The following is a 24,046-nucleotide window of genomic DNA, read 5'->3' on the forward strand; positions in this document are numbered from 1 at the left end:
TTTACATATAAAATCAGTCTTTCTGTTAAGATGTTGGGATAAATCAAGCCCTGATCTACAACGTAATTTGTTGTTTCAAGAATATTTTTGTAGGGCAAAAGGGATCTACTTGAAATTCTTTTTTGGTAAAATTATTAACCTGCTGAAAGGACAAAAATCATTAACTAATTGAAAAGACTCAATATAATCACACATGAAAAAATATACAATGAGCATTTTTCTATGAGCCCTTAGTAACTTTACAGAAAAGATTAAAATTTGATAATGTCTGTAAAGCAGATTAAATGTCAGCACCATACAGTGTACTCCTATGCATTATGCCCATCATGTCCAAGGTAGGCGCCACTCCTTTTGTCTGATCTAAGAAATGTGCCTGACACTAAGTGTCCTTGAGGATTTTAATATAAAAAAATAATAATTTTATATTTTCTCCATTCTCACATATTACAAGCGAAGGCAGTCAAGAGCGGTGCATGTTGGAGAGGGAATATTGTACTGAAATAGGGATCACTGATTAAGAAGGAAATAATATTGTTACAATTTATGTCAAAGAGTATTCTGCCTATATTGTCCTCTAGGAGTTGCATGGTTTCTGGGCTTACATTTAGGTATGATATCACTTACATGTGGAATCTAAAAAATAAGACAAACTAGTGAACATAACAGGAAAGAAGCGGACTAACAGATACAGAGAACAACTAGTGGTTACCACTGGGGAACGGGACTCAGGGAGGGGCAATTTAGAAGGTGATTAAAAAGTACAAACTTTATATACAAATAAGTTACAAGTATATACTGTATGTCAAAGGCAATGTAGTCAATATTTTATCACAGTAAACAGAATTTAATCTTTATAAACTGCAAATCACCATATTGTACACCCATAACATATAATACTGTACATCAAACTATAATTTAAAAAAATATATACAGGATAATGTGTGTGGGTTATATGCAAATACTACAACATTAGATCTAAGGAACTTGAGCATCTTTGAATTTTGGTATATGAGGGGTTCCTGGAACAAATTTCTCAGGGATACAGAGATAACTGTACTTGATCACAGTAAATCAAGGAGAAGGGGTATTTGGTCTGTGTGAAATACAAATAAATATCACTTACTACTCAGAAAAGAAAAAGAGGGAAATAACAATGTGTTAAAGACTATGATATTGGTACGCCACTGTGCCGTGCTCAGTCATGCCTGACTCTTTATGACCCTATGGACTGTAGCCCACAAGGCTCCTCTGTCCATGGGGAATCTCCAGGCAAGAATACTGGAGTAGGTTGCCATGCCCTTCTCCAGGGGATCTTCCCAACCCAGGGATCAAATCCAGGTCTCCCACATTGCAGGAGGATTATTTATCTGCTGAGGTACCAGGGAAGCCCATGAGATCAGTTTACATTTAATGAATTCAAGATAACTCTGAGAGAGTTAAGTGCAGATGTTGAGTAACCAGTTACATACAGAAATTGGAAGTGTGAAGTGTTTTGATCTCAAAATAAAAATTTTAGAATACTCACAGTTGTTACTGTCCATGGAGAACCACTGTCAGAAAGCTGTTATATATATCTTAGAATCATAGTCTCCTTTGCAACAATCTCTATCCTTTTGAAAAATCCTGGTCTTATAACCTCCAATTTCCCTCAAAGATACCAACTTCTCTCTATCTCTCCATTCAAATCAATAATATATCTCTGCCAGTCTCCAGAAATAGTCTCACATGCTTATAATTTCTACTCTTGTCTCCTTTTCTAAATATAGCTCCACAGTCTCCAAAATTTATGTTTATACAAGAATGAGACCCTATAAATCATAATTTTGACTCTGTCACTCTATGTGCTACACTTAAAAGGCATTGTTCATTGCTCATGAGTAGTACCTGGGCCTTTCATGCTCTGGCCCTTGCCTATAGTGCCCACCTTATCTTGTTGCATGCTCCTTCTGTGTTCCATCAATACTGCTTTCAGTGCTTTCCATGTAGAAGTTGTCTTCCCTTGCAGGGATTTCTGTACATTTTTCTAAGTAAGTCATTCCATTAACTTCCATAAAATTATGGCTCAACTATTTACAGTAGCTAAGACATGGAAACAATCTAAATGCCCATCAGCAGATAAATGTATATAAAAGATCTGGTATAATATATATATATGTGGTGGTTTAGTCACTGAGTTGTGTCCAACTCTTGAGACCCTAAGGATTGTAGCCCTCAGGCTCCTCTGCCCATGGGATTTCCCAGCCAAGAATTTATACATACACACACACACACACATACAGAATAATATATATGTACACACACACACACACACACACACATATATATATATACATATAAAACGGAGTGTTGTTCAGCCATGAAAAGAATGAAATAATGTCATTTACAGCAGCATGTATGGACTTAAGAGATTATCATACTAAGTAAATCAGAAAAACAAATACCATATGATACTACTTATATGTGGAATCTAAAATATGACACAAATAAACACAGCTATGAAAAAGAAACAGATATATAGACATAGAGGACAGACTTTTAGTTTCCAATGGGGTGGGGGTTGGGGCAGGGAGGCAGTGGGGTTTTGGGATTAACAGATGCAAAATATTATATATAGGATGGATAAATAAGATCCTACTGTATAGCACAGGGGGCAATGTCAATATTCTGTGGTAAACCATAATGGAAAAGAATATATGTAACTGAATCACTTGTCTATACAGAAGAAATTAACACAACACTAAACCAACTATACCTCAATAAAAAAAAATATGTAACATAAAACATGACCCAGTACAGTTTCATCAAATCATTTCAGTTACTACATGCATTTTCTAAAGGGAGAAAAAGGAGTAAATAAGAAGTACATGGTCATTCAAGTATGAATGAAAGAGTCTCAGTGTAGCCACAAAATAAAATAGTTTGAAAAGATATTTCTGATATTCTGACAAGAAATTATTGTAGTCAGTTACATCTTGGTAGCACTAACTTTCTTCACTAAGGGAACAGTTATGAAATAATCTCTAGTCCTTTATTTTTGGTTCAATTACCCAGTTTTATTTATCTTTTAGTCTTTAAATGTTAGATTGTTGGGTTTGGTTACATATGCATGACGTACTATTTTTCCTGTTATACTTGAAAAAATATCTACTTCATCTAATTTAAGGCAGTCTCTTGCAATAGAAATAAAATGAATGTTACCTTTATAATTACATCCTTTGGTCTTTAGGTAAACAAGTAAAATGATTTCTAGATTACTTAAATGAACAAAACTAGATGCAATTGAAGAGATTAGATTTCTTAAAAAAAAAAAAAATCTGAGCTAGTTGTGCTGCTTCATAAAAATTAGCTGCCTAAATGAACAAAAGGACTTTTGAACCATTTATGTTTTTTCCAATTTGGGAGCTTTAAAGGTTCCTTAACTATTTTTAAAGTACTACAATCCTGTGTTTATAAGCATTCAGTCAGTTGAGTCATTCAGTCGTGTTTGACTATTTGCGACCCTATGGACTGCAGCACGCCAGGCCTCCCTCTCCATAACCAACTCCCGGAATTTACCCAAACTCATGTCCATTGAGTCGGTGATGCCATGCAAACATCTCATCCTCTGTTGTCCACTTCTTCTCCCGCCTTCAATCTTTTCCAACATCAGGGTCTTTTCAAATCAGTCAGTTCTTTGCATAAGATGGCCAAAGTATTGGAGTATCATCTTCAATATCAGTTCTTCCAATGAATATTCAGGGCTGATTTCCTTTAGGATGGACTGGTTGGATCTCCTTATGGCTCAAAAACTGTTAAGAGCCTTCTCGAATACCATAGTTCAAAAGCATCAATTATTCGGTGCTCAGCTTTCTTTATAGTCCAACTCTCACATCCATACCCAACTACTGGAAAAACCATAGTCTTGATTAGATGGACCTTTGTTGGCAAAGTAATGTCTCTGCTTTTTTATATTGTCTAGTTTGGTCATAACTTTTCTCCCAAGGAGTAAGTGTCTTTAATTTCATAGTAGCAGTAATCATCTGCAGTGATTTGGGAGTCCAAAGAAATAAAGTCTGTCACTGTTTCCACTGTTTCCCTATCTATTTCCCATGAAGGGATGAGACCAGATGCCATGATATTAGTTTTCTGAAGGTAGAAGTTTAGGCCAACTTTTTCACTCTCCTCTTTCACATTCATCAAGAAAGCTCTTTAGTTCTTCTTCACTTTCTGCCCTAAGGGTGGTGTCATCTGCATATCTGAGGTTATTGATATTTCTTCCAGTAATCTTGATTCCAGCTTGTGCTTATCCACCCCAGCATTTCTCATGATGTACACTGCATATACGTTAAATAAGCAGGGTGACAATATACAGCCTTGACGTACTCCTTTCCTGATATGGAACCAGTCTGTTCCATATCCAGTTCTAACTGCTGCTTCTTGACCTGCATACAGATTTCTCAAAAGGCAGATGAGGTGGTCTGGTATTCCCATCTTTTTAAGAATTTTCCATAATTTGTTGTCATCCACACAGGCAAAGGCTTTGGTATAGTCAATAAAGCAGAAATAGATGCGTTCTGGAACTCTCTTCCTTTTTCGATGATCCAGGAAGCCTGACCTTTTCCAGTCCTGTGCCACTGCTGAGTTTTCCAAATTTGCTGGCATATTGAGTGCAGCATTTTCACAGTATCATCTTTTAGGATTTGACATAGCTCAAATGAATCCCATCACCTCTACTAACTTTGTTTGTAGTGATGCTTCCTAAGGTCCACTTGACTTCTCATTCCAGTATGTCTGGCTCTAGGTGAGTGATCACACCATCATGATCATCTGGGTAGTGAAGATCTTTTTTGTACAGTTCTTTTGTATATTCTTGCCACTTCTTCTTAATAACTTCTGCTTCTGTTAGGTCCATAGCATTTCTGTCCTTTATTAAGCCCATCTTTGTGTGAAAAATTCTATTGGTATCTCTAATTTTCTTGAAGAGCTAGTATTTCTCTATTATTTCCCATTCTCTTGTTTTCCTCTATTTCTTTGTACTGATCATTGAGGAGGGCTTACTTATCTTTCTTTGCTATTCTTTGGAACTCTACATTCAAATGGGTATATCTATCCTTTTCTCCTTTGTTTTTTACTTCTCTTCTTTCCACAGCTATTTGTAAGGCCTCCTCAGACAGCCATTTTGCTTTTTTGCATTTCTTTTCCATGGGGATGGTCTTGATCCCTGTCTCCTGTACAATGTCACAAACCTCCATCCATAGTTCATCAGGCACTCTATCAGACCTAATCCCTTGAATCTATTTCTCACTTCCACTCTATAATCATAACGGATATGATTTAGGTCATACCTGAATGGTTTAGTGGTTTCCCTATTTTCTTCACTTTAAGTCTGAATTTGCCAATAAGGAGTTCATGATCTGAGCCACAGTCAGCTCCTGGTCTTGTTTTTGCTGACTGTATAGAGCTTCTCCATCTTTGGCTGCAAGAATATAATCAATCTGATTTCCATATTGACCATCTGGTGATGTTCATGTGTACAGTCTCTTGTGTTGTTGGAAGAGGGTGTTTCCTATGACCAGGGCATTCTCTTGGCAAAACTCTGTTAGCCTTTTCCCTACTTCATTCTGTACACCAAGGCCAAATTTGCCTGTTACTCCAGGTGTTTCTTGACTTCCTACTTTTGCATTCCATTCCCCTATAAGGAAAAGGACATCGCTTTGGGGTGTTAGTTCCTGAAGGTCTTCTAGGTCTTGAGAGAACCTTTCAACTTCAGCTTCTTCAGCATTACTGGTTGGGGCATAGACTTGGATTACTATGATATTGCATGGTTCCTTGGAAACAAACAGAGATCATTCTGTCCTTTTTAAGACTGCATCCAAGTACTGCATTTCAGACTCTTTCATTGACTATGATGGCTACTCCATTTCTTCTAAGGGATTCTTGCCCACAGTAGTAGATATAATGGTCATCTGAGTTAAATTCACCCATTCTAATCCATTTTAGTTTGCTGATTCCTAAAATATTGATGTTCAATCTTGCCATCTCCTATTTGACCACTTTCAATTTGACTTGATTTTTGGACCTAACATTCCAGGTTCCTATGCAATATTGCTCTCTATAGCTTTGGACGGCGCTTCTATCACCAGTTACATCCACAACTAGGTGTTGTTTTTGCTTTGACTCCATCTCTTCATTCTTTCTGGAGTTATTTCTCCACTGATCTCTAATAGTATTTTGGGCATGTAACAACCTGGGGAGTTCATCTCTCAGTGTCCTATCTTTTCATACTGTTCATGGGGTTCTCAAGGCATGAACACTGAAGTGGTTTGCCATTCCCTTCTCCAGTGAACCACATTTTGTCAGGACGCCACGCCATGAGACATCCATTTTGGGTAGTGTTACATGGCATGGCTCATGGTTTCATTGAGTTAGACAAGGCTGTGGTCCATGTGATCAGATTGGTTTGTTTTCTGTGATTGTGGATTTCAGTCTGTCTGCCCTATGATGGAGAAGGATAAGAGGCTTATGGAAGCTTTCTGGTGGGAGAGATTGAATGAGGAAAACTGAGTCTTGTTCTAATGGGTGGGGCTATGCTCAGTATATCTTTAATCCAATTTTCTGCTGATGGGTGGAACTGTGTTCCTTTCCTGCTATTTACCTGTGCTAAGGAGATGCTCCATGTCCACAGTCAGAGAAACCCCAGCAAGATGGTAGGAGAGGCGAATTTGCATTCAGAATCAAACCTCATACCCGCCAGAGACACTCATAGGGCTCAAACAGACCTTGTGTGCACCAGGACCCAGGGACTCCACAGAGAATGAGACAGAACTGTGTTTGAGCATCTCCTGTGGTGGTATGGGTCAGCAGTGGACTGCCACAGGAACAGGGCCTCTGGGTGTAGCAGACTTGGGTATGGCATAAGCCTTCTTGGATGAGGTCGTGATTAACCCCACCATAGAGCTGCCAGAACTTACACAGGACTGGGAAACAGACTCTTGGAGGGCACAGACAGAACCTTGTGTGCACAAGGACCCATAAGAAAGCAGCAGTGACCCCAGAAGAGATTAACCCAGACTTGCCCAGGAGTGTCCTAGAGTCTCCAGTGGAGGTGTGGGTTGGTGGTGGCCTGCTTCGTGGTTGGGGCACTGAGTACATGCATGGGATCTTTTGAAGGAGGCCACCATTATCTTCATTAGAAGCATTAGGAATAAGCTAATTTTCAAGCTAATAGTTTCATTTATCTCAGGCTGAATATTTTAAAAAATAATTCCAGTATACTAGACAGACTAATAGTTTGAAAAACCTAATAGGATTCTTGGATAAATATGCTCAGAAAATTTAGAATATATATTTTGATATTACCAACTTAAAATATGTATTATGGTAATTGGATAGTTGTTTTCTATCCAACAAAAAGCAACATTGGTTGCAACATTCTTTAATGCTTCTACATTTTTTCCCTATTATATTATGTATGTCCAAAATCCATAAAGTAGAAATTAGATACAGAAAACAAAAACCACTTATTAGAACTCAAATTAATGTATCACTATTTTTATGATGTTTCTGAGTTCCCTGTGATTCTAAATATATCTATCATTTAGATAGTACTTCTAATTAATTGAAAAGTTTTTCAAAGTTTTCTCCAAATCTGCTGCACTATTAGGTGCAGACCCAACAATGATGTGGGGGACTAACTTTTGCATAATGTTGTATCCACGGTATATTGCCTAGTAGCTGAAAATATTAAAAATGGACTAACTTATTTGTTTTGCTTAATTAATTGCCTATCTGTGATATAGCTATCCAGACAACCAACAATAGGGCAAAAATAAAGTATCAACATTATTTCCATATATACATACCTATAGATTTAGTTTGAGCAAAATTATAGAGAGTTCATTTTATTAAAATAAGAGGATGATGGTTATATAAAATTGATTTTCACTTACTAAATAGACAAATGCTGAAAATGTATTTGAAAATAGCCACTGACTGTCTTTAACAATTATCTTAACCTGCAGATATAAAAATAATGGGCTTCCCAGGTGGCATTACTGTCAAAGAACCCCACTGCAAACACAGGAGACATAAGAGATATGGGTTTGATCCCTGGGTGGGGAATATGCCCTGGCCAAGGACATGGCAACCCACTCCAGTATTTCTGCCTGCAGAATCCCAAGGACAGAGGAGCCTGGTGGGCTATAGTCCATGGGGTTGCAAAGAGCTTGACATAACTGAAGCAACTTTGTACAGACACATGAAAATAATGCCTTCTCAATCCCAGACTAAAGTGCTTTTCTGTATACATTAAAGTTTGTTGATGACTGAAAAACTTATTATATATATATATATATATACACATATCAGATATATATATCAGAAATTAGTAAGTAGAACTGAAAGTTTGTTGCTGAACCACAAAAGATGCCGGGATTCTTGTCCTCCAGAGGAGAAGAATTCAATCCAGGGCCAGAGACGAGGCTTGATCGCTCAGAGCTTTTGTGTAATAAAGTTTTATTAAAGTATAAAAGGGATAGAGAAAGCTTCTGACATAGACATCACAAGGGGACAGAAAGAGTGTCCCCTTCACTAGTGTTAGCAATGGAGTTATATACTTTTAATTAGCTATTACAATGAATCAAAAGAACGTCTGGAGGTTGTAAAGACCTTACTAGACCCACTCTCATAATTTGCATTTTAAGATAACAGGATTAGCCAGAATGTTTTTTCCAGAAACTGTCCTCAAGCAGGATACATTATTGTTATATAATCCTAAGGAATGTAGAGGAAAAAAAAAAAAGTTTGTCCTTTCCTCCTCCTTGAGAATTCCAGACCCCTATCTCCTTGGGGACCCCAGGACTTCTTATCAACCTGCCTAGGAATTGACTCTCAGAACCTTACAGAATATTTTGTGATCTCATCTAGTAATGAACGGAGTGTCTTTTATCCAACTGCCAAGTATTCAGCAGCAAAACAGGATGAGCATAGTTTATGAGGCCATTAACAAACATTTTAGGATACTTCCAAATGCCTGAGATAGCTCTGGGCCTTTTATAAATCACTCCACGAAACAAACTCTGAAGCATCCTTAGGATCTTATAACATGACCACCTGACTTAGTCATTTTAAAAGAGAAGGGAATAAAATGTAAACATTTCTGTGATAAATAAGAATAAATAAACATATATTAAAATAAGGAAGTGTTCCAACTGCTGTTCCTAATTTTTCCATTAGATATACTCATTGTCATTTAAAACTAGGGATAATGTTTCATTTAAACAACTCGAATTTTTTAAAAAAATAAGCTTTGGGCATTTTGTTCGCTTTTCAATTTAAATCCTTTTTACATTGGCATGGCTGTTCTTTTCAACTGCCCTTTACTGACACCAAAGTTTTTTTTTTTTTATTTTGTATTGGAAAAACCCACTTCAGACTGGCATTCCATTACAATCACTGTGTCATGTGAATTATTTTTTAAATGCAAATTACACAGTATGAATCTTCTGCTTAAAACCCTTCAGTAGCTTTCCATTTTCCAATGAATAAAAATTCTAATTACTTAGGCTAGCTCTTAAGTATATCTGAACCTTGCCTGCTTTCCATTCTTCCTCTTGGTCCTCCAATCACATTTCTCTCATTCAGTAACCATTTCAGAGCATTCCATGTCCACATTTCCCCTTCCTGCCATAATTCATCTGAAACTCTAAGGCTGATAGGTGAGGTGGTCTGGTATTCCCATCTCTTTAAGAATTTTCCACAGTTTGTCATAATCTACACAGTAAAAGGCTTTGGCGTAATCAATAAGGCAGAAGTAGATGTTTTTCTGGAACTCTTTTCCTTTTTTAATTATCCAATAGATGGCAATTTGATCTCTGGTTCCTCTGCCTTTTCTAAATCCATCTTGAACATCTGGAAGTTCATGCTTCATGTACTGTTGAAGCCTGGCTTGGAGAATTTTGAGCATTACTTTGCTAGCATGTGAGATGAGTGCAATTATGTGGTGGGCTGAACATTCTTTGGCATTGCCCTTTGGGATTGAAATGAAAACTGACCTTTTCCAGTCCTGTGGCCATTGCTGAGATTTCCAAATTTGCTGGCATATTGAGTGCAGCACTTTAACATCATCTTTTACGATTTGAAATAGCTCATTTAATACTGAAAAAAATTATTTTCAAAAGATTAAAAGATACTAAAATGAAATTTTCATATCAGTTTTAAAACTAGGCCGTATTCATTGGTTATTAAATTGAACTGACTGCTACAGTTTAAGTGTAGAGGAAAAAGATGTTCAATGTTCACTTTCTCAAGTTTATATATGTATGACAGTCACTTACTCATGTCCACCTCTTTTGAATCCATGGACTGTAGCCCATCAGGCTCCTCTGTGGCTGCTGCTGAGTTTTCCAAATTTGCTGGAATATTGAGTGCAGCACTATACACTCCATGGAATTTCCCAGGCAAGAATACTGGAGGGGCCAGCCATTCCCGTCTCCAGAGGATCTTTCTGACTCAGGAATAGAACATAGGTTTCCTGCATTGCAGGTGGATTCTTTACTACCTATGCCACCAGGGAAACCAAGTTTACATTTCTACAAATAAATTGGAAGAGAGATATGAGAAGGCAGCTAAACTACTTCATAATATCGCACTTTGGCATCCATTCTGTGTTGCCAAGCTTTTGCCAAGGATCCCTTAAACTAACTCCCCACTGCCCTTGTTATATGCATTCTACCTCTAAGGCACAGGACCTTCCCTTTCTGCCTGCCTCAGATTACCAATCCCTCCAATTTACCAAGCACCATTCTATTTGGTTTGAATTAACCAATCCAGCCCTAGCCTGGAAATGCCAAAGCACTCCACACTTGGGCCCTAATCAAGTCATGTACCCCAGGTCCTGGAACTCTCTCTCTCTCTCTGCCTGAATTCTGCCCTTACTTCACTGTGGGTGCTGTGCCAGTGTTCTTCCTACAGGAGGTGTGAATAACAAAGGTCTCTATTTCCTTTGCCTTGCACTTTTATGTTAAAATGGCTTACCATCCGACTCCTGGGGCTCTACCTAACAAATGTTAACCTAATAAAGTCAAAACATTAGATTATATTAAATTTCTAGTATATGTAACCTAATTTCTTTTATGCCTATGTATATGGTTAAAATGATTTTTTTGTTACAAAGTATGACTAGAGATGGTATTTCACTTTAAGTAATTCATGATGTGAGGGATAAGCACAGTTAAATAGACATTAAAAAGAGATATTAAATCATTGTATTTTAAAATGTACATGCCACAAATATTTGCAAGATGAAAGCAATAAATGGAGGCTCTTAGAAATGCAATGTATAAGGGACTATCACATTTTTTTGATCAAATCTAAGACAACCTCAGGAGAAGGCAATGGCAACCCACTCCAGTACTCTTGCCTGGAAAATCCCATGGACGGAGGAGCCTGGTAGGCTGCAGTCCATGGGGTTGCACAAAGTCGGACACGACAGAAGCGACTTAGCAGTAGCAGCAAGACAACCTCAATTGAAAAATGCATCACTCTTGCATATATGAACACACACACACATTGCCAATTAAGCAATGACAGAACGCCTAAACTCTCAAGATATCTCACCCCAGACTAATGTTGTTTCAAATTTACTTTCAAAAGATTTTTGAGAATTTGTCTATCTTTTTGCCTTCAATTTGATTGCCTGGCATGTTCTGTCCAATCTCTTTAGAGGTATGTCAGTAACAAAACATACAATGATTTCAACTACTTCTCAATATTGTCCTTTTTAAGTTCTATAAACCATATTGTTGCTTTGCAAGTAAATATGGAATTGTACTTATTATCCATTGGCATGTATTGATATTTTCTTTACTAATATATCAAATTATATAGTGTTGCTTTTTTCCCCATTACTTTATGTATACCCTGGAGAAGGAAATGGCAACCCACCCCAGTATTCTTGATTGTAGAATTCCATGGACAGAGGAGCCTGGTGGGCTACAGTCCATGGGGTCATAAAGAATTGGACACTACTGAGTGACTAACACTTTATGTATACCCACTATTGGTTTGAATGCCCAATCACTTTCCATAAGACATTTAAAGAGCAATTAAATCCAAAATTATGTAGTAAAAATTGCATGTAAGTTACCTGAAGTGAAAAAAAGAATGAAAATACTATGGCTAACTTCATATATATGCAGGCAATTTCAAGTTTTTCATAATGGCTGCCCAGGAAAAACACAATTATTAAGTGTCATCAACTGTACATATACCAAATTCAGCAAATTCAGAGCTAACACAGAGAGAGAAGTATGGCTTGAGAAAATTAAACATTAAGGAAGTGAGTTGGTAAAAAATCCAGGGACGAAAGTGTTATATTCACATCCTTTAATGCTTTTTTCTTCTGGACAATTAATATTTTCAATAAATACTTTCATGAAAAACAAAAAATAAATATTTCAAATATTTTGCTTTGTTTTTACACAATATATGTAAGAGAATAAAAATCATTTGAATTATTGAGCTAATATCATACACAGATTTATAAACAAACAGCTGTAAATTTGACAATAATAATAAGCAACTGCATCAAATTTAGCTTTTTTTTTTTCAGTACCAATAAGTTTTTATTCATTGTATATTCCTAAGGAAAACAAAGGAAAGGGAAAAGGGTCAGCGTGTGTGTTACAAAATGATAGCAAATGGGAAAGGAAGTACCTGGCACAGCAAAATCAGCCATCAAATAAACACTGCCCAGATGGGGTCGCCAAAGCCCAAGGGGCTATGTCTCCTGCAGTTCAGGAATGAGAAGGGATGAGGAAAAGAACAGATGGGTACATGTTTTTCTACCCTCCCTCCTTCCCTCCCCATAAATTCAAGATTTCATACAAAGCTTTGGTTTCTAGCAGTAAACATGGAGTTACATTCGTCCGTCTGCTATTAAACAATCTTGTGGCTACTTTGACATAAGTTTCTTGCACCTGCATAAAAGTTCCTGAGTGACTTGGATATACATTCATCTTTCCTTTTGTGGTCTCACAGCCCCACCTTCTACATGGAAGGCCCCCTTCATTGCTCCTCTCTACCCTTGGAGTTGGTCTTAATCCAACCAAATACATCAGTCCGTTTAGCATGAATCACATCAAGGAATGGACAGGACTCGAAATTGGGAACAAGGGATGGAGCAATCTTAGCTTTTTCAGGATTTTTGCACAAATCACTTAATCACAGATACCCCACAAATTAAATGTATAGGTATATGGTCTATTTCGGCGGGGCACAAAGGTGGAAAGAAGAGGGGGTAGGAATCTAATTTTCAGGACACATCTTGTTTGAAATAGGAAATAGAGGAAGGGGAACACAAAAGAAAGTGTAGTTCAAGACCCCCCCCCAACTTCAAGAGGGGCCCCCAAGCTTATGTTTCAGATCTCTTTGCCTGGTGCAGAACATTTTGTCAAAGATGCTTTGGCTATTTTTCTCAATATAAAAAGAAGTTTGTAAACAATAAAACCCCAAAAGAACATGGAGAAGACCAACACATTATATTTACACAAACTAGGCCACCTAGCAATCACCAAATCAGCTACATGTGAAGCCCTACAAAGCCCAGACAGATATAATAACTAGAGGGGGCAGCAGCTGGGGGAGACAGGATCAGACACACGTCACCCAATGCGTTCTATTGCATTTGCCCCGTGACAACAGTGAGGTAGGTCTGCAGTGATCTCACAGCTTGTAAACGAACCCGCCGTCCCCACCGCCCTTTCTTCTGTAGCTGCCATGATACTAATCACTGCTGCAGCAGAGTAGGACCCTGGCTCTGGGAACCACAAAGAAGCCATTGCTGATGGTCTCTCCAGAAGCCAAGAAGGAAAAGCCCAGAATCGTTAAAGATCTTGTCCTTGCTTCACATATCCATCCCTGGGCAGCTCAAGATGGGTACAGAGGCGTTGTTCTTAAAAACCTCTCCTTACCAACTTTCATTTTTTATAAAAACACACACACCCTGTTGTGCATGGTCAGCCTAGCCCAGTCAGATGAAGGATGGATCTGGTATATAAAGCGAGTAATGTGCCCTAGGATTATAGATCTGGAACAGGAATCCTTTGTCACACATACAGACAACTTTTGCCTAATCTGGGCTTCCCCTCTCTGCACTTCTTACCTGGCCCAGCCTCTCCTAACCTCTCTGCACCACGTTTTCCTGTTCAGACCAATTTCCAATCTTTCAGTAGGAAGGAGACCAAGTCATGGGGCAACCCAGTTAAAACCTAGTCTCTCATGAAACGCTGAAGATGGAGGGGTTTCAAGAGGACACTATGGCAGAAGAGCCAGCTGTAATTGGCAAAAATGAGGTAGTTCAATAGGCTATACACTCCAAATAGTTGTTCTCTCTGATGATACAGCAACAAAAAGCATTCCTGCTGTGCAGACCTGGAGCTGCTGCTGACTTATCCCTGAGATTGCTCACGTACCTGAGAACACAGTGCAGGAATGAGGGCCTTAGATTAAAATACACAAAAATACAAAACCAGAATATTTATATTACGAAGAAAAAAAAAGTTAAAATGCACAAGATACGTCATTCGCACACTAGTGCAGTTGGCATCCTGGAGAAAGTGGGACCCAAGGTACAGTCACCCAAGGCAGCAAATAAATAAAATTGAGTTGGCCCAGAATGGGGTGAGAGTGACCTTAGAAGCAGCAAGTCTGCAGCTGTTCCCTCAATCACCCCTTTACCTGTCATCATAACCCATTACTTGGGACAGTTCTTAGCATTCTGTCCCAAGAGGGGGTTATGAGGAGAGAAGACGAGGAAAACCCTGCCGCCCCCCGAGATGTTTCCTCCCATGGAATGTAGTGGCTTGTTGGTTGGCTCCATCAACCTGTTCTCTTCTTAATCTTTACACTCTGATATGGGAAATATTATTCCACATTCTTCTTTAAGAGTAAAACAACTTCCCTACCCAGGCCACTTTCAAAAGCTGGAGATTCTGGGGGTGGAGACTCAGATAAAGCATGCAGGGAGGGTTAACCCTCAAAGCCCTCATATGCATTTGGAAAGAGCTAATTGGAGTTTCTTTGCCTCACCCCTTCTTCCCACCAAGAGGGAAGAGGGGGTGATGCCTTGGACTCCAGCCTCAGATATATGGCAGTGCCAGCTGCCCCCTACCCACCCTGTCCCCACTTTCTCCACTCTGCCGATTGATGCCTGCTCCTCAAAGCTTTCTGATCACAAAAGGATAGCCCCCACCCACTGTGGCTTCAATTCTGGGCCTCTGGGAGCATGGCAGAGCTATGGATCTCTTCTTTCTCTTCCCGAAAGTAGGCTGGCTTTCCCTGGGAGCTGGGAGCTTGCTGGGCCTTCAGTGGGCACGAGGCTACCATATGGTTGATGCTCTGGCAGAAATGGCACTTCTTGGGCTGCGGTGGCAGTTTGCATTCCTTGGCATGATGGTCTAGACCTCCACAGTTGTAGCACCTGTCTCCCTTTGATCTGCGTTTCTGCATATTCTTCCCTTTGGGCCGCCTTTCACTCCCAATACAGAACACCCCCCCAGGGCCGGTGACTCGGATAGATTCCAGGCCCTTGGCGGACTTCTTAAAGGTGAACTCCACGGCCTCCCCTTCCTTCAGGCTCCGGAAGCCCTCCATGTGCAGCTTACTCTGGTGCACAAAGACATCCACCGGGGGCTAGAGCGCGACCCCTGCGCGGGCGGTCATGGACAGGAAGCCGAACCCCATGCGCACGTTGAACCACTCACAGATGCCGGCACCGTGCAGCAGCTGCGGCTCCTCCGCCGCGCGGGCGGCGTCCTCCGGCGCCTCCTCCGGCGCCTTAGCGCAGCCACCTGCAAACTGCTGGTTTGACACAGAGCCCATGGTAGTCGGCTGAGCCCGCGGCCCCGGGCCCCTGCTTGGGCGGCTGCTGGCCCCAGAGAAGTCTGGAGGCCCAAATTTAGCTTTATAAATTAACAGTCTACATTTAGCTCATAAAATACACAAGTGCAAACACTTGCATAAAATTAAAAACCTCATCAGGAGAAATTAGGTAAAACTGTACAATTTAACATGCTTACATTTTTTTTTTTCTCAAGAGCAAATACGGACTTCAAATATGCAAATTCACATTGCTCTGATTACTTTGTTGCATGTTCACTGAAAGAATTTATGAGGCAATTAGAGTAACTTGTTTCCATTATACAAAAATCAATACATATGACTAAACTTGGTCATATCTTTGATTCTAAACAGATTATTGCCTATTGATAGTGAATGATTATGGAGCACTACTTCATGAAGAAGAGTGAATACAACACACTACACTTGCTGATTGCTAGCATAAATATATATTAAACTTACAAAATCAACTCTTCAATAGAGAATTCTTCCTTTCATCCTGAACTCTGTCTCATAGGTCACAACTATGCTTGTTTTTCTGAGAATTACTGCCCTGCACTCTCTTTCATTAAGTTTTCAGTGAGACGAAGTACTCAATATTTAATATCTCTTTCAAATAACTTCATATCTTACTGTTTATTCTGAAATATGTTAAATATTTTCTATTGCCAAGAGAGGAAATAAAGTTCTATATTTTTAAACACAGGATAAAATTACTTTTCTAAATGCTTCTAGAAAGTATGATGAAGCTTAACAAACACTTTTAAAAATAAATCATTTTATTCACAAATGCTTCTATTTTATTATTATCTTTTACAATATCACATATACTCTTACAATACAATTTTACTTGGATTTGTATTCACTTTTTACAACTCTTACTTTGGGGGAATATTATTCAAATTGTTCAATCCAGTAGATCAGAAATATTAGCAAGTATTGAAAAATAATCCAGAACCAAATAATTTTTGCAAAATATTTAACCACAACAAATGGATTATTTGCCAAAATATTTTTCATATTTAAGTTATAGTATCAACTATGAATATCTACAAAAGGGATATACTGGAGTTACATTTCCAAAACACTTTTGCCCACAAGATTACTTTTTCATTGATAAATCTCATGTAATTGTTCTTTGTAGTCTGGTATGAAAATTCTAAAATGTGTTACTTCTAAAATTTGAATAACATTTAAAATATATTATGCTATCATCTGTAAAATCTAACCTAAAATTTGCACACATTAACAGGTACACTACAAAATAATTTCTATTTTCAATTAGGTATTTCAAGAGTTCATTTTGAGGTTTATTTATCAGTTGAATGATAAGTTATAATTTTTGTAAATATGTTACATTTAAAAAAGAATAAACAATAATAAAATAGCAAGAGAAAGCCTGAGATATTATATATATCTCCAAGAATGCTGAGTAAATGGAAAATAAATGGCACATCAGCAAATACATAAAATAGAGAATAAAGCTATAAAATCTGACATATAGTTAAAAGAAGTCCCAGAGAAGTCAGGAAGTGTACACTAGACAAAATCGAGGGCTTCCCTGATGGTTCAGTTGGTAAAGAATCTGCCTACAATGTGGGAGACCCCAGTTTGATTCCTGGATCAGAAAGATCTCCTGGAGAAGGGATAAGCTATCCATTCTAGTATTCTGGCCTAAGGAATTCCAAGGGGGTCTCAAAGAGTTAGACATGACTGACGAGGCCTTAAAAATAGCTGAGAAAAGAAGAGAAGCTAAAGGCAAAGGAAAAAAGGAAAGGTATATATACCCATTTGAATTCAGAGTTTCAAAGAATAGCAAGGAGACAAAAGAAAGCCTTCCTCAATGATCAATGCAAATAGAGGAAAAAAATAGGATGGGAAGGATTAGAGATCTCTTCAAGAAAATTAGAGATACCAAGGGAACATTTCATGCAAAATGAGTACAATAAAGGACAGAAATAGTATGGGTCTAAGAGAAGCAGAAGATATTAAGAAGAGGTGGCAAGAATACACAGAAGAACTGTACAAAAAAGATCTTCACGACCCAGATACCCACGATGGTGTGATCCCTCACCTAGAGCCAGACATCCTGGAACGCGAAGTCAAGTGGGCCATAGGAAGCATCACTACAAACAAAGCTAGTGGAGGTGATGGAATTCCAGTTGAGCTAGTTCAAATTCTAAAAGATGATGCTGTGAAAGTGCTGTATTCAATATGCCAGCAAATTTGAAAAACTCAGCAATGGCCACAGGACTGGAAAAGGTCCTGTGGTCCAATCCCAAAGGTCCAATCCCAAAGAAGGGCAACGCCAAAGAATGTTCAGATTACCACACAATTGCACTCATCTCACACGCTAGCAAAGTAATGCTCAAAATTCTCTAAGCCAGGCTTCAACAGTATGTGAACCATGAACTTCCAGATGTTCAAGTGTGATTTATAAAGGACAGAGGAACCAGAGATCAAATTGGCAACATCTGTTGGATCATTACAAAAGCAATAGAGTTTCAGAAAACATCTACTTCTGCCTTATTGACTATGCCAAAGCCTTTGACTGTGTGGATCACAACAAACTGTGGATAATTCTGAAAGAGATGGGAATACCAGACCACTTGACCTGCCACGTGAGAAATCTGTATGCAGGTCAGGAAGCAACAGTTAGAACTGGACATGGAACAACAAACTATTTCCAAAAAGGGAAAGAAGTACAACAAGGCTGTATACTGTCATGCTGCTTACTTAAATTATATGCAGAGAACATCATGTGAAATGCCAGGCTGAATGAAGCACAAGCTGGAGTCAAGACTGCCAGGAGAAATATCAATACCCTCAGATACACAGATGACACCACCCTTATTGCAGAAAGTGAAGAGGAATAAACAGCTTCTTGATGAAAGTGAAAGAGGAGAGTGAAAAATTTGGCTTAAACCTCAACATTCAGAAAACTAAGATCATGGCATCCAGTCCCATCACTTTATGGCAAATAGATAGGGAAACCACGGAAACAGTGAGGGACTTTATTTTTGGGGGCTCCAAAATCACTGCAGATGGTGACTGCTCCTTGGAAGCAAACCTATGCCCAACATAGACAGCATATTAAAAAGCAGAGACATTACTTTACCAACAAAGGTCCTCTAGTCAAAGGTATGGTTTTTCCAGTAGTCACGTATGGATGTGAGAGTTGGACTATAAAGAAAGCTGAGCACAGAAGAATTGATGCGTTTGAACTGTGGTGTTGGAGAAGACTCTTGAGAGTCCCTTGGACTACAAGGAGATCCAACCAGTCAATCCTAAAGTAAATCAGCCCTGATAATTCATTAGAGGGATTGATGCTGAAGCTGAAACTCCAGTACTTTGGCCCTCTGATGCCAAGAACCTACTCTTTGGAAAAGACCCTGATGCTGGGAAAGACTGAAGGCGGGAGGAGAATCGGACGACACGAGATGAGATGGTTGGATGGCATCCCCAATGCTATGGACATGAGATTGGATAGGCTCTGGGAGTTGGTGATGGACAGGGAATACTAGCGTGCTGCATTTCCATGGGGTCTCAAAGAGTTGGACACGACTGAGCAACTGAATTGAACTGAGACAAAATCATCAAGCAAACAATGAAAAAATATTTTCCAAGTCACAGAAAGATTTGAATATGTAGGAAAACAAGACAGCCTGGTATCTATCATGATGAATTAAACAATATCAATATTTTCTACATACTGAAATCTGAATTTCCAAATATACATAACTAAAAAAATCATCACATCCTCAAAGATGGAAATATATATACATATACATATATATAGAAAAGAAATAATAATTGGAATGGCATCAGACCTGATACCAGACAAATCAAACAGAAAAAAAAATGAACTAATAATTTAAGAGAAAGTTATTTTGAACTTACAGGTCAATAAACTTAGTCAAAATTAACAATCAAATATGTCCCAATGAAGATATCTTTAGACATAAGGCTTGGGTAATTAAGTTCTATAGGATGCTTTTCATAAAGCGAGAAAACTGGAAAGCAGAACACATGTATTACAAAGATAGAGCACCTGATCTGGAATACAATGAAACAAAATCTGAGGATGACAGCTTTGAAATAATCCTTAAAGTAATGTTTCTAAATTAGAACAAGAATGTAACTGATAGATAATTTTGTTTTTTAAATGTACAATAAAATAAATTGTACTGACTAGATATACTAAAGTCAAGTTCTGGAAAATTTTCATAATATGGTGAATAAAACATCTCTTTTCTTAACAAAGAAAAAGTCAACTGAAATTCCACAGTAGGACAAAAAGAAATATCATATTATCAAGCGATGGTCCAAATATAAAGCAGATAATATATGGCATCGTTTTTGAACTGTTGAGAATTCAATAGATAGATATGTCATTTATGCTTAAATAATTTTGAACTTTCAGAATCATAATCTAACAAAAGAAACCATGGTAACTGACCAGCTTGTAAATATTGTAATCACTGACAAAGCATACAGTGCATTACGATCCCTTAGTCTTCATTGTCCTTCCTAATTCACATGACCATTGAAGGCAATTGCAATATTGCTTAAATAACATTTTTGTATGTTTATGATGACTCTTAAAAACACCAGTTGGATGAACTTTCGAAGTCCTCTCTCCAACTATCCCTTGTCATCATTCCCAACCTCTATGCAAACTCCCTTGGTTTTGTGACCTACTGCAGCATCCATCCTTTGTACCAATAATGAAGTTATTATACACTAAATAGTTATGATACATTGAACAGTAGAGTCTTTTTATAACACCTCCAAACCACAGAAAGATAAATGACAGGTTTTTCCAGGCAGGGTTGGAAATCAAGTGATAAGTATATGCATTTGTTTATAGAAAGTTTATAGAAATGGTCGATACTTCCATTTGACCACTTCTATAAAAGTGGTCATAACTTCTATTTATATAAGTAGTTCATAACCTCCATAATCCCCATTAAATCTAAATTGAGATTTAAATTTCAGCCCAGCCACTTATTACATACTTCATTTTGTCAGCTTGCATACTGTCTGTGAGCGTCAATTTCCTTCTTTGGAAAATGAACTAAGACAGCAATAATATAAAGTTTTCATGAAGATGTTATAAAACACTGGCACCTGCCCTAGTGTCTGGCACAGTGTAGATGATTCACAAAATATCATTGCTTTTACATCCACTACAATTATTAAGGAATTATAAGTTGCAGGCATAAAGTGAAGAAAAATGTTATGTGGCACAAATTAAAACCAATACTTTGGCCACCTCATGCGAAGAGCTGACTCATTGGAAAAGACTCTGATGCTGGGAGGGATTGGGGGCAGGAGGAGAAGGGGACGACAGAGTATGAGATGGCTGGATGGCATCACCGACTCGATGGACATGAGTTTGGGTGAACTCCGGGAGTTGGTGATGGACAGGGAGGCCTGGTGTGCTGCGATTCATGGGGTCGCAAAGAGTCGGAACGACTGAACGACTGAACTGAACTGAAAATAATATTAAAATATATTTGAATGTGTTACATTAAAAAAAACACACCTTTAATATAGTTTTCTATTTGCCACAATAAAAATGTGAGAAAGATATTTTTTTAATTCATAGATCTAATTATAACATGAGTAAAATATGTGGATTTGGTTAACTAAGTTTTTGTAGGATACCTGCACATTTCCAGTTACCAAAGACAACTGTGACTTAAATTGCACACTTTTTTTGCTGATATAGCATTATTTTGGTTATTCTACCACTTTTCAGAGTAAAGTTTATTACCCCTCTGGGACGTTAATGGGAGCATGTGTGCATCCTAGTGGTTCCCCTACTTTGGCTGTTTTTCCTGACAATGTACTTATGTCTGATGCTTCTCTGGTCATGTAACAAGCCAGAATGCTATTGACTTTCTCCTTAAAAATTATTCAAAGTAGAATGGCATTCTTAAACCTCTTTTTAAGATAGTTCAGTATCAGGTTTAATGAAACAAACTAAACACAGTGAGACCAAGCTTGACCCCAAGCTTGTTCTTCCCTGGTGGCTCAGAGGGTAAAGAAACTGCCTGCAGTGCTAGAGCCCTGGGTTCAGTCCCTGGGTCAGGAAGATCCCCTGGAGGAGGAAATGGCAATCCACTCCAGTGTTCTTGCCTGGAGAAGCCCATGGACAGAGGAGCCTGGCGGGCTACAGTCCATGGGGTCACAAAGAGTCAGACACAACGGAGCAACTAACACACTAAACACAGTGAGAAAGCATAATGTTCAAATTGTGTTAAGATCCATGTTTATACGCATTTTTTTTATTTTTAAGATTTTAAAAAATCATCCTGCAGTGCAACTATAAATTATGTTTTTCTTAAGTATTTATCTTAAACCTTTTCTGCTTCAGCTTCTCCTATATCTGATGTGAGATCAGCCTCTTGAACAGTTGACCTCAGGGGCAATGGATATGTCAGGGATGTGGTAAGGAGAAACAATACCATGAATTAAGATGAAAGTGTATACAAATATATACTTCCTTTTCCATGATATCCTTTTGTTTTATTTCATGAGAAAATATGTGTTTTTATGTGAAATAAAGTTCTTTATGTACTTATTAAGGCAGAGATGGTGTTATTAATAATTAAAATTCTAAGAAGTTAATAACTCATTAAAGTGTAATATTAACACTTTGACAAAGTAAATGTGAATATAACTATTTAAAATTACATTAATAGAGAGACATAGGGAGTGGGAATAAATGAATTCAAAATTTTCCTGTTCTTACGGTATAGAAACAAATACACAGAAAACACTGATTTACACTTCCTTTTCTTATGGAAGAAACATTTGTTACAAAGAATAAAAAAAACAGTTATTGTTAAAAATACTGTCTGAAATGACACTCTAAAATACTTACTAATTATGTATAAACAACAGGAAGAAGAATATATCAAAATATATCAGTACAAACTATCCTGACAATGCACCTAATATCAGAATCTGGAAAAGTATTTTCACTGAATGTAAGACTGACATGCCAAAAATGATAGTTAAGGAATTTATGCTCTGTAAGTCAGAATTTGATTTTAAGTCTAGGAAAAGATTAGAGATTTTGTCACTTCAAATGGTAGAATGTAGTGAAAGTAGGCCAAAAGGCTATAAACATTATAAAAAATGGGGGACTAGCAAAAATCAAAACTGTTGAGACAATGATAATTAGAACTGATACAGTGCTGAAAAATACAAATTTTAAAATGTCTCCCAGAATGGGCAGAATATTATAAAGAATATTTTTAAGATTTTTCTTGGAAAATGATGTCACTAAAATTTTTATACCTAAATTTTTCTTATTGTTTGAAAGCCACTAAATCACACATTCAGATACTTAAGGTCAAGAGAACTATGCAATTTTTCTATGCTTTAGAAAAATGTTAAAATCCTAGAGGACTGGGAGGCAAAGGAGACTGAAGACAGTCTCTTAGAAAGTCTCAATTGTTTGCCTCTGCTACTCCTGTATAACCTCCTCCCATCAAGTGTACACAGGATTTACACACATTGAGTGAAAAAAATCTTGCAGTTATGATGTTATATCATTACCAAGATTAGGCTAAGAAAGACTATGTCTTCTCTACTTGAATTCTTTATGCTAAATGAAACAAATGTCATTCTGTGAGTAGATCTCTGGCTATGGAGAAGCCCAGGTGGTACAGTGAAAAAATGAGGCTCAGTCCAAAAGCCTGAAAGGAACAAATATGTGCCCCATGTGAATGACTTTGGGAGCTAATTTTTCAGCTCTTGTCGATCTTCCAATAGCTACAGCTCTGGCCAACAATTTGACTGCAGACATGATGAGAAATCTTGAGTGAGATGTACTTAGCTCAGCTACATCTAGATTCTTTGTTCACACATGTGGGATAATAAATGTTCATTGGTTTAAGCCATTAAATTTTGGAATAACTTGCTACTCAGTAATAGATAACTAAAACAAGGTCCCAAAATGGACTCAAATTGTGATTGGTTTCAAATAAAATATTTGGTAGTGAACGTTGAAAGCAGTTAAAATAATACATCTACTTTGTAGCTACAATTGTAATTATTCATATAGATTTTACGTAAAATACAAATTTTAATCATTTAAATAGTGGTTTAAAATTCTGATAATTATATATTAATTCAATTATTTCTATTTTAATGA

At 37.7% G+C, this 24,046-nt stretch overlaps 1 long non-coding RNA gene and 1 pseudogene across 2 annotated transcripts in view; both read right to left on the reverse strand.

Moving 5' to 3' along the window:
• The window catches only part of LOC123330063, a 105,071-nt gene that overhangs the window by 49,448 nt on the left and 31,577 nt on the right, over positions 1-24,046 (reverse strand). The gene's annotated exons all lie outside the window — the stretch shown is intronic.
• Positions 14,947-15,873, reverse strand: LOC123465040 (annotated as a pseudogene).

Source organism: Bubalus bubalis, chromosome 17 (genome assembly GCF_019923935.1).
Source record: "Bubalus bubalis isolate 160015118507 breed Murrah chromosome 17, NDDB_SH_1, whole genome shotgun sequence".
NCBI classification, from domain to species: Eukaryota; Metazoa; Chordata; class Mammalia; order Artiodactyla; family Bovidae; genus Bubalus; species Bubalus bubalis.